A 10,967-nucleotide genomic window follows, 5' to 3' on the forward strand; every position below is an offset into this window, starting at 1 on the left:
TCACAGCATGGCTAATCATCTGAGGTTCTCGATCATACTGGAATAGGATTCACCCTCCTTTTGCGTCTGTCACTACACCCAGGACTCGCGAGTTTGAAGTTCGTCACAGTCATTCAATCCCAGAGTCCTACTCGGAATACCACATACAAGGTTTAGACTTTCCGGACTCTCATGAATGCCGCCATCAATCTAGCTTATACCACGAAGATTCTGATTAAGAGATCCAAGAGATACTCATTCAATCTATGGTGGAACGGAAGTGGTTGTCAGGCACGCGTTCGTGGGGGAATGATAATGATTGTCACGTTCATCACATTCAGGTTGAAGTGCGAATGAATATCTTAGAAGCGGAATAAGTTGAATTGAATAGAAAAACAGTAGTACTTTGAATTAATCTTTGAGGAACAACAGAGCTCCACACCTTAATCTATGGAGTGCAGAAACTCTACCGTATGAAAATACATAAGTGATAATGGTTCAGGCATGGCCGAATGGCCAGCCCCCATGAAAGTCTAAGATAGCATAAAACTGATCAAAGATGTCTAATACAATAGTAAAAGGTCCTATTTATACTAAACTAGTTACTAGGGTTTACAGAAGTAAGTAATTGATGCATAAATCCACTTCCGGAGCCCACTTGGTGTGTGCTTGGGCTGAGCTTGAATGTTACACGTGTAGAGGTCAATCTTGGAGTTGAACGCCAGTTTGTAACGTATTTCTGGCGTTTAACTCTGGCTTGTGACGTGTTTCTGGCGTTTAACTCCAGACAGCAGCGTAGAACTGGCGTTCAACGCCCTTTTACGTCGTCTAAACTCGGCCAAAGTATGGACTATTATATACTTCTAGAAAGCCCTGGATGTCTACTTTCCAACGCAATTGGAAGCGCACCATTTTGATTTCTGTAGCTCCAAAAAATCCACTTTGAGTGCAGGGAGGTCAGAATCCAACAGCATCAGCAGTCCTTCTTCAACCTCTGAATCTGATTTTTGCTCAAGTCCCTCAATTTCAGCCAGAAAATTTATTTTAGCATTGAATGATTCGCAGGCATTGTTGCAAATGTTGTCATTCTTGGGATCCTCACTGAAGTACGCCTTAGTCCAAGCTTCCTTCGGCCACTTTTCAAGATACTGCCAAGCCTGCTCGTTGATGACCTTTACTCTCTTCATGTTCCTCTCGAACTCATTACGTGTTCTTGATCTAGCACACTCCCAGACCAGGTCTTTCAACTATGTGCTACCCCATTGTTTTGAAAAATTCTGCCACAAATACCACACACAGAATCTGTGCTGGGCCATGGGCATGACTTCCTTCACTGCTGGGATTAGTCCCTGACAGATACAGAGAAACCCGAAAAGAGTGTTAATCAAATGAATCCCTCAAAGTTGATCATTAAATCAATTTAGTCCTACAAGTATATCTCATTAAATCAAACAAAACCCAAAACTATGAATACGAGTATGAAAATTGTCCTCACCTTCTGCATGTCTGAAATGATGCACAACTTGTTATCATTGTAGTTGCCAAGGTCTGGCTGCAACAGGTCCAGAAACCATTTCCAGTTGTCTTTATTTTTCACATCGACAATTGCATTGGCATCCTGAGCACACGCCGTCAATATTTTTCCACCGTGCAAGGTCTTAAGAAAAGCCCCATCCAATCCAATCATTGGTCTACACCCAACCTTAAAACCTTTTTTACACGCATCAAGACACACATAAAACCTCTCAAATTGAGGAGGACCTCTGGCATCGGGATTACACCAACTTAAACTGTAGACCCCGGATTACTTGTAAGCAACTCATTAGCATTGTCCCAGATTAACCCATACAGGGCAACTTCATCCCCCTCTACCACTTTCCTAGCACCTTTCAATGCTCTAGTGATGCAGGTGCTGTTGAGGTTTACATTACACTTCCTCACAAACCACTCATACACTTCACGATGTCTCATTGTAGGGTGCTTCCTAAGTTTTGGTATAAGTTTGCTTAGTGTCCACTGTTGGGTCGCTGCCCTATTTTTTCGCCTTCTAGGATAGATATGGTTGTCAACGAGGGTTTTAATCTGCAAGAACCCGTCTTGTTTACTACGTGCACAATATACTACCTAAGGACAACCCTCAGCCTTACACACAGTCCTAACCCGAACATTGTCATTCTTTGTAAACAATATATTTCTACCTAACTGGATTGTATAGTCCCTACTTGCATGCATAAAATGTTCCTTTGATTTGAATATCATACTAACCTCAAATTTGAGGTCCCCGAACTTTGTCTTGTCATTATACTGAGGATATACGGTTGGTGATTCCTCATCAGAGTCCAGTTCCAGGCCTGAGTCCTCCGAGTGTCATGAGTTGAGATCCGAATCACTATCTTCAAGGAGATTATCTTCTAGGTCTGCCAAATGGAAACCACAAAGTAATTACTCATGTGACCAAAATTAAATCAACAACTACAAACCAATTGAGTTAGCCAAATACCTGAGTCACTTTCATCCTCATCCTCAGAAGCTTCATAGTTTGAATCGTCAGTCTCTATTTCTTTCTCTGCTAATATGGTCTTAGCAGGCTTGTGCTTCTCTGTCACCTCACTTTTTTTGTTCAGCCTTGTAGAGTTCACACCATCATCATTTTCACTGCTAGATTCATCATCTCCTAGTACCTTTGGAGGTTTGTAAAGGCTGTCCTCAGCACTCTCATAGGAGTCATGAGAGTCACTATCTTCAACCTCTAATGTCTTCACAGGCCTTCTTGCTCTTGTGGTGGTAGTGACCTTGGTCTTTCCTTTGGTCTGAGATGGAGCAGGGGTAGGTTTGGTAGGCTGACTATAGGGTTTTTTATGCTGTGATGGAGTTTGCACAGGGTGATGTGACTTTTTGGTGGGCTGAGATGATGGTCTAGTGGGCTTAGATGATGGTGTATTGGGCTTAGATGATGGACCCGTGGGTTTGATAGATGGTCCAGTGGGCTTAGTGGGCTCCTTAGTGGGCTGAATTGGTTGCTTAGTAGGCTTGGTATGCAGTTTACTAGGCTGACTTGGTTCCTTTGTAGGTTGGGTAGAAAATTTCGTGGACTGAGAAGGCAACTTTAAAGGCTGAGATAATCTGCTACCATCAGCTGATGCCTTCATGGATTCAGAGCATGCTTTTTGGTGGGATGGTAACTTAGTGGGTTGAGAGTGATGTCTCTTGGTTTGGGTTGGCTTAATTTTTGGCACATCTTCTTCCTACTCATCAACCATACATGGCTCTGAAACACCATGCTCAAAATACAGGTTGATCAAGTTGAAGTTCCTCCTGCAATCCTTCACCATTGCAATCAAATTATGATCTGTGGCCAGTCTCCTCAACCCATATTCAAGGGGAACTCCTAGAGATTTCCACCAACACTCCCTAGCCTCAGCATATCCCAGTTCCACATAGTATCCCTTCACAAAGAACACGTCAAGTGTGTCAGCTTCAACTCCCATTAACACCTCTGTGTGATCCGGCTCATAGTACAGATTTCTACCCTCATCCTTTTTAAACTTCCCACCATGGTGAAATATAAACGTCATAGGAGGACCCTCCATCTACAAGTGCAAAAATAAATAAATGTAGTTAACAACAAAATTTGAATCAACTACATCCTTACACCTGCATGTCAACACATAGCAAACAACATAATCATAACCATCGCAAACCCTCCATTCCCCAGAAAAAACCCACCGCATAACGACCAAGAAACCCCTAACGGCAAATGCATATAGAACATGTTCTTTCTAATCCGAACCCTAGTGACACTAGATGGTTCTTAGAACTAACTCAAGCTAAACCAACGAACACCAACATTGCAAAATCAACAGAAACTGTCAAAAAAATTAAATCTTACCCTATGGCAGTTACTGTTCCTTCCTACAACAGCGAAACTCCTCCGCGAGCTCCTCTAACTATCCAACGTAGTAGAGCCAACTCCTCTACAAGCCTCGACACGCACAGGAATCATCAATAACGCTACGAGGTTCTGATCAAAGGATCTTTGGGCAGAGTACCAGAGTAGAGAGAAGATGAGGGGTTTTGGAGCAAAAGTTGAAGAGGGTTGTTATGAGAGGAGAGAAGGGAAGAACGTTTGAATATCCCACTCTGGACCATAAACGACGTCGTTCTGTTGATTTGGGAGTGGAGGAATGAAACTACGTCGTTTTAGAGTTTACCATGCTGGCACTTAACATTCCAGCTCAGCAAACGTTTGCCACATCACCAACTGAGATGACGGAAGGACAAACTCGATCAATGTGAGTAACTTTTGGAGACGATTTTGATTAATTTTATTTTTCGGGGACTAAAATGGAGATCGGGATATCTTTCAGAGACAATTTTGACTATTAACTCAGAATTTTATCTTATAGAAAAGAATTACTTCGTTGTAAGCATAGCTCCAAACCAATAAATAACTCTCTCATCAAATTTAATTTGGTTTTGTCACAAGTACAAACCCCAATAAAAATTAACCGAAGTATTTAGACCTCGGGTCATCTCATAAGGAATTGCAATGAAGTGGTCAATTATTGGCTATGAAGGTACAAGGGGTTTGATTTATAAGAGGGGCAAGAAAAGTAAATCAATCAAGTAATTAAAAAAAGCAAGGTAAAGAACTCTTGGCTAAGACATAGGTAATTGAGATCACCATCCTTGTCAATAAATCAAATATTGATAATTATGAGGAACCGAGCTCATTAGGTCTACTCAATAAAGCCTTAAGTAGGTAATGTTTACTCCTAGGCTTGGAGTACGTCAAATGGCTTGATCAACATCAATCCATAAGTCCCAACCTAGCTACTAATTAACTTAATAGTAGGCTAGAGTCAATGGTTATCAAATTGATCCCCAAGGATTCTAGAATCACCAATTCAATGAAGCCCAATGACTCAAGATCACTCAATCCCCTTAGCTTAGGCCAAGGGTCAAGAGAACTACTCAAAAACTATAGGAAACATTCTATCAAACACCTAATGTACAATAAAAGTAAACATCACAAAATGCAAGAATTAAGGAAACCCATAACTAACATAAGCAAGAAATCAACAATAGCAATGAAGATAAACATAAAAGAGACATGGAAACATAAAATTGCATTAAAAGGAAATTGAGATCCAACAATTGTTCATTAACATAAAAGAGAGTAAAATAAGAAATTAACACTACAACTAAGAGAAATAAGATGTAGAAACAAGAAATTGTAAGAGAAACAAGATGAAATCAAGTAATTAATTCAAGATCCAAGACAATCTAACCTAATCCCAACCTAATTCTAGAGAGAAGAGGGAGCTTCTCTCTCTAGAAAACTAACTAAAGGCTCATGTCGAATAACTAAAGGGTGGATTCCATTGGTTTTGACAGTGTCACAAATTCTCAAAAACACAGAGAGGTGTTGGTTTGGATCTTCAACAACATTTCCTCTATATTGACAATTGTTCTGAACCAGGGTAATCAATTGAGGCTTGAGTTCGAAGTTATTGGCATGGACATTGGGTGTTAGAATGCTACTCCCACAATTCCTTGGATTGGGGATAGTGTAGGAGGCTACTCCCATCAGGTAGATTTGGGACATTCCTTTCCATCTCTTGATCCTCTTCTTCTGATTCTGCTTCTCCTACAACTCCCTTTCCCCTTGCTTCTCTTATTCTTCTCAAGAGTGTTCTCTCCGGTTCAGAATCAAAGGAGGTGGACTCACCTCTTCTTCCTCCTTGACATACAAACAAAACCAGAAACCAAAATGAAACACTCTACTGCTAGAGTGAGGTTAATGTTAGCTTAAACAAAAACTCAAACAGTTAGAATGCTAAACAAAAATAATGAAAAAGTGCTTAATCTAGATTATCACCCTACTTAATCATTGTCAATCTAAATCAATCCCCGGCAACGGCGCCAAAAACTTGATGAGGGAAAAACGATTCCACACAAACTCACCGGCAAGTGTACCAGGTCGCATCAAGTAGTAATAACTCACAAGAGTGAGGTCGATCCCACAGGGATTGATGGATTGAGCAACTTTAGTTAGGTGATGAATTTAGTTAAGCGAATAGTTGATGATTTGAGTGAAACTTGATTAACAGAAGTAAAAGTGCAAGAAACTAAAAGGGAGAGGGTAAATTGATAGAAACTTAAAGTATAAAAGAAGTAAATTACAGAAAGTTAAAGTGCAAGAAAGTAAAAGAGCTGAAACTTAAATTGCAAGAAATGTAAATAACTGAAACTTAAAGTGCAAGAAATTTAAAGTTGCTGAATCTAAATTAACAGGAAACTTAAATTGCAATGAAGAATAAAGAGATTTGGGTGTTGGGATTCAAATTGAACTAGAAAATGTAAATTAAAGTAAATCAGAAAGCTATGAGATGAAGAGATTCAGATCTAGATCTCAGTAGCAAAACAGAAATGGAAAATTACTTGAAGAAACAAAACAACAAGAAAACTTAGATCAATTATGAAATCTTAAAGAGAAATTGACAATTTCAGCAAAGTAACAAAATCAGAAAGAAAGTCTAAAGCTCAATTGTTCTCTTGTCAAAACAGAAAGGAAGAAGTTGCAGAAGAACTAAACTGAAAACCGAAAAGAGTATTTAGATCCAATTTCCAATTCTTAGAACTATATAGAAGAACAATAAAAGATGATTGATGAGCGGATAATTTATACGCTTTTTGGCATTGTTTTTAGTATGTTTTTAGTAGGATCTAGTTACTTTTAGGGATGTTTTCATTAGTTTTTTTTTTTTTATTCAAAATTTTTAAAGAATGAATTCTAGTGTTTCATGAAGCTTGTAAAGCCTGGCTGGCTGTAAAGCCATGTCTAAATTCTTTTGGACTGAGGTTTTGGATTAAAATTGAATGAATTACATTCATATGTTTGCTGAAGCTTGGCTGGCCATTGGCCATGTCTAGTGTTTTGGACTGGAGCTTTCTTTGAAAGCTTGGCTAGCTAGTGAGCCATGTCTAATTCCTGGACTGAAGCTTTAGACTAAGAATGCAAGATTCCTGGAATTCATATTAAAAATTTTGGAATCCTTATTTTCCTTTTTCTATTAATTTTCGAAAAATAAAATAAAATAAAATAAAATCCAAAAAAGTTAGAAAATCATAAAAATCAAAAATATTTTGTGTTTCTTATTTGAGTCTTGAGTCATATCATAAGTTTGGTGTCAATTGCATGTGCATCTTGCATTTTTCGAAAATTTCATGCATTCATAGTGTTCTTCATGATCTTCAAGTTGTTCTTGGTAAGTCTTCTTGTTTGATCTTGATGATTTTTTGTTTTGTGTCTTTTCATGTTTATCATATGCATTCTTGAATTCTTAGTGCGTAAGCATTAAAGAATTCTAAGTTTGGTGTCTTGCATGTTTTCTTTGCATTAAAAATTTTTCAAAAATATGTTCTTGATGTTCATCATGACATTCAAAGTGTTCTTGGTGTTCATCTTGACATTCATAGCATTCTTGCATGCATCACATGTTTTGATATAAAAATTTCATGCATTGCATTTTTTTTTGTGTTTTTCTCTCTCATCATAAAAATTCAAAAATCAAAAAAATATCTTTTTCTTTTTCTCTCATCAAATTCGAAAATTTGGATTGACTTTTTCAAAAATTTTTAAAATCAAATTGTTTCCCATGAGTCAAATCAAATTTTCAATTTGAAAATCTGATCTTTTTCAAAATCTTTTTCAAAAATCAAATCTTTTTCAAAATTCTTAGTTATTTTCGAAAATTCCAAAAATATTTTTCAAAAATCTTTTTCTTAGTTTTATATCAAATTTTCGAAAATAACATAATCAATTAATGTTTTGATTCAAAAATTTGAAGTTTGTTACTTGCTTGTTAAGAAAGATTCAAACTTTGAGTTCTAGAATCATATCTTGTGATTTCTTATGAATCAAGTCATTAATTGAGATTTTAAAAATCAAATCTTTTTTAAAAACTAATTTCTATCATATCTTTTCAAAAAAATATCTTCTTATCTTATCTTTTTCAAAATTTGATTTCAAAATATCTTCTCTAACTTCCCAACTTCTTATCTTTTCAAATTTGTTTCAACTAACTAACTAACTTTTTGTTTGTTTCTTAACTTTTTCAAAACTACCTAACTAAATCTCTCTCTCTAATTTTCGAAAATATCTTCCCTCTTTTTCAAAAATTTCTTTTTTATTAACTAATTATTTTTATTTTTTTATTTAAAAAAAAATTTCGAAAAAATACTAACCTTTTTCAAAAACTATTTTCAGAAATCACTAACTCTTTTTCAAAAATTGTTTTCGAAAATTCACTTCCCCCTCTCATCTTCTTCTATTTGTTTATTGATATACTAACATCTTTCCTTCAACTCTCCAAAAATCCGAACCCCCTCTCTCTCTGAGTTCAGATTTTCTTCCCTTCTTTTCTACTACTAACACAAGGATCCCTATACTGTGGTATAAAGGATCCATATTATTATTACTATTTTTTCTGTGCCATCTTCCTTGTCATATGAGCAGGAGCAAGGACAAGAACATTCTTGTTAAAGCAGATCCAGAACCTGAAAGGACTCTGAAGAAAAAATTACTTGCTGGTTAGTTGTATCGAAGTTGTGACAATTATGAATTAAGATTAGAGCACCAAGCTTTGGAGCCATTACCAGGATTTGTTCGAGCCTGGAGATCACAATTTCGTGCACCAATGATTCTCAGATAAAGAATTGTAGTGGAGTTCTTCAATCTAAGTTCAAAATCCAAAATAGAAAATAGAAGTTGCAGAAGAAAGAACAAGCGAAAGAAAACTCAGATCTAATCCCAATTCTCCAAATTCAAAAGAAAATTCAAAGAGAGCCAAAAGTAAAAGTAAAACAAAAAATGTGAAGTAAAGGTCCTCCTCAAATCAAAATTGCTTCTATTTATACACTTTCTATTTTTAGTCATTAAGCAATTGGAATGGGCTTTTGATTTGGCCTTGAAGAAGTGGATCTGGATTTGCTTGGTTTAATTGGACCAGGATGTATTTTGTGCTCCCAGTGGAGCGTTCAGTTCACTTTGTGAACTCCACGTTCACTCCTTTAGTGTGCCAATTTGGTGCGCAAGTTGGCTCCCTTAGCGTTCCCTTAGTGAACGCTAAGTTCACTTCTTGAGCGCTCGCCCTTGCTGATTGCTGCACCATTTGGAGCATTATGCTCCTTTGTTTGAGCGCTACCCTTCTTTGGCTTGAAAGTCACGAAAAAGGTGACTTAGTGAGCACCAAGTTCTCTTTTTGAGCGTTACGCTTTTGCTGAGCCTTCCTTGGTGCATGCCTCCCCTTCATGAGCGCTGCTTTAGTGAATGCTAAGTTCACTTATTGAGCGCAACTTAGTGTACGGATGGCCAAAAGCTTGCCTCCAAAGCTGAAAACACGAAAACGTTCACAAAGTGAATGCCATGTTCACTTCCAAAGTGAACGCTATCCCAAAAGTGTTGCTGAGTGTGGCGTTTGATGGCACGGATACCGTCGATAAAGAATTTCACAAGATTTTTTGCGTTGCAAGTATAGTCCTCAACGGACAAATAATCCGCGAATCAAATTTAGAAGGAATTGGTTGTCACAAGTTCAACCCTAATAAAGTAACCGAAGTATTCAAACCTCGGGTCGTCTCACAAGGAATGGGCAAACATGTACATCAACATTGGTTAGAATTCCGGGGTTGCAAGTCATGAGCAAGAAATTAAACTAGGAATCTTAATAAGCAAGTAATCTTGAAATGCAAGAAACTAATTCAAATAACTAAAGCAAAAAGTGGGCAATTCCAAACTAATAAGATAACATCCAATAGAATTCTACTCTAAAACTAAACAAATAACTATAACTGAGGCAAAGCAATTAGGATTTTTGGGTTTTCAAATATGAATGATAAAAGCAACTCTTGGCTAAGCATGGGAATTGAGATTGCCATCCTTGTCTACATACCGAATATTGATCATTATGAGGTACCAACCCATTAAGTCTACTTCTCAAAAGCCTTAAGTACGTATTCCCTACTCCTAGGCTTGAAATACGTTAAATAGGTTTGATCACATCAACCCATAAGTCCCAACCTATCTACTAATTAGATTAGTAGTGGGTTAATGTCAATGGGTATCAAGTTGATCACCAAGGGTTCTCAAATCACCAATTCAATGAGACCCAATGACTCAAGGTCACTCAACTCCCCTAGCTTATGCCAAGAGTAGAGAAAACTACTCCATAATCAAGGGAAACATTTCATCAAACACATGGTAAGCATTACTAAAAGACATATTCAAAGTGCAATTAAATTGAAATTAGCAAGTACCCACTAACAATTATCAACATTCAATCACTCAAACAACATAATTAACCATGAAAATCATCAATGTAACATTAGCAATTCAAGATTCACATGATTCATGAAATGGGTATAAAATGACAATTGACAAGAAAACATAAATTTAATACAAGATCTAAACAAAATTATGCTAAGAAATTCAAATTAAGCAATCAAAACTAGTAATTAACAAGATCCAATTCAGAATTCAACAAAGGAAGATCAATTCAAACTAGATCTAGAGAGGGACAAGGGTTTCTCTCTCTAGAAGAACAAAAACCAAAAACTAGCTAAAAATTGTGTCTTAGTGTGAATGAATGATTTCCCCCTTTCCCCTAGCATCCTTGGGTCTTTTCCATGCAGAACCAGCTTGAATTTGGGCCTCTTGAGCCTCAGAAATTGCCAGGCACGATTTCCTTTAATAAGGTCACGTGCATCTTGTCGCGCGTGCGCGCCATGCGTGCGCGCCGGTGTGGATTTTCCTAATCTGCGTGGATGCGTCCATCTTTGCGCGCCGCTTCCAGCTGTCTTCATCCATGCGTGCGCGCGAGGTGCGCGTGCGCGCCTGTAACGACCCAATTTCTGGTACGTCATGATCATACTAGAAACTGAGCGCTACCAACTTGTCTACCTAATTATTATCTATTATTTATTAT

General features: G+C 37.4%; 1 long non-coding RNA gene across 1 annotated transcript; it reads right to left on the bottom strand.

Annotated features, from left to right (window-relative positions):
- On the bottom strand, nt 1,722–2,571 carry LOC107620658. Its single transcript, XR_002356342.1, has 3 exons — nt 2,480–2,571; nt 2,245–2,396; nt 1,722–1,769 (listed from the first exon to the last, which is right to left on the bottom strand). It is a non-coding gene; the product is annotated as an uncharacterized LOC107620658 (long non-coding RNA).

Source organism: Arachis ipaensis, chromosome B10 (genome assembly GCF_000816755.2).
Source record: "Arachis ipaensis cultivar K30076 chromosome B10, Araip1.1, whole genome shotgun sequence".
NCBI lineage: Eukaryota > Viridiplantae > Streptophyta > Magnoliopsida > Fabales > Fabaceae > Arachis > Arachis ipaensis.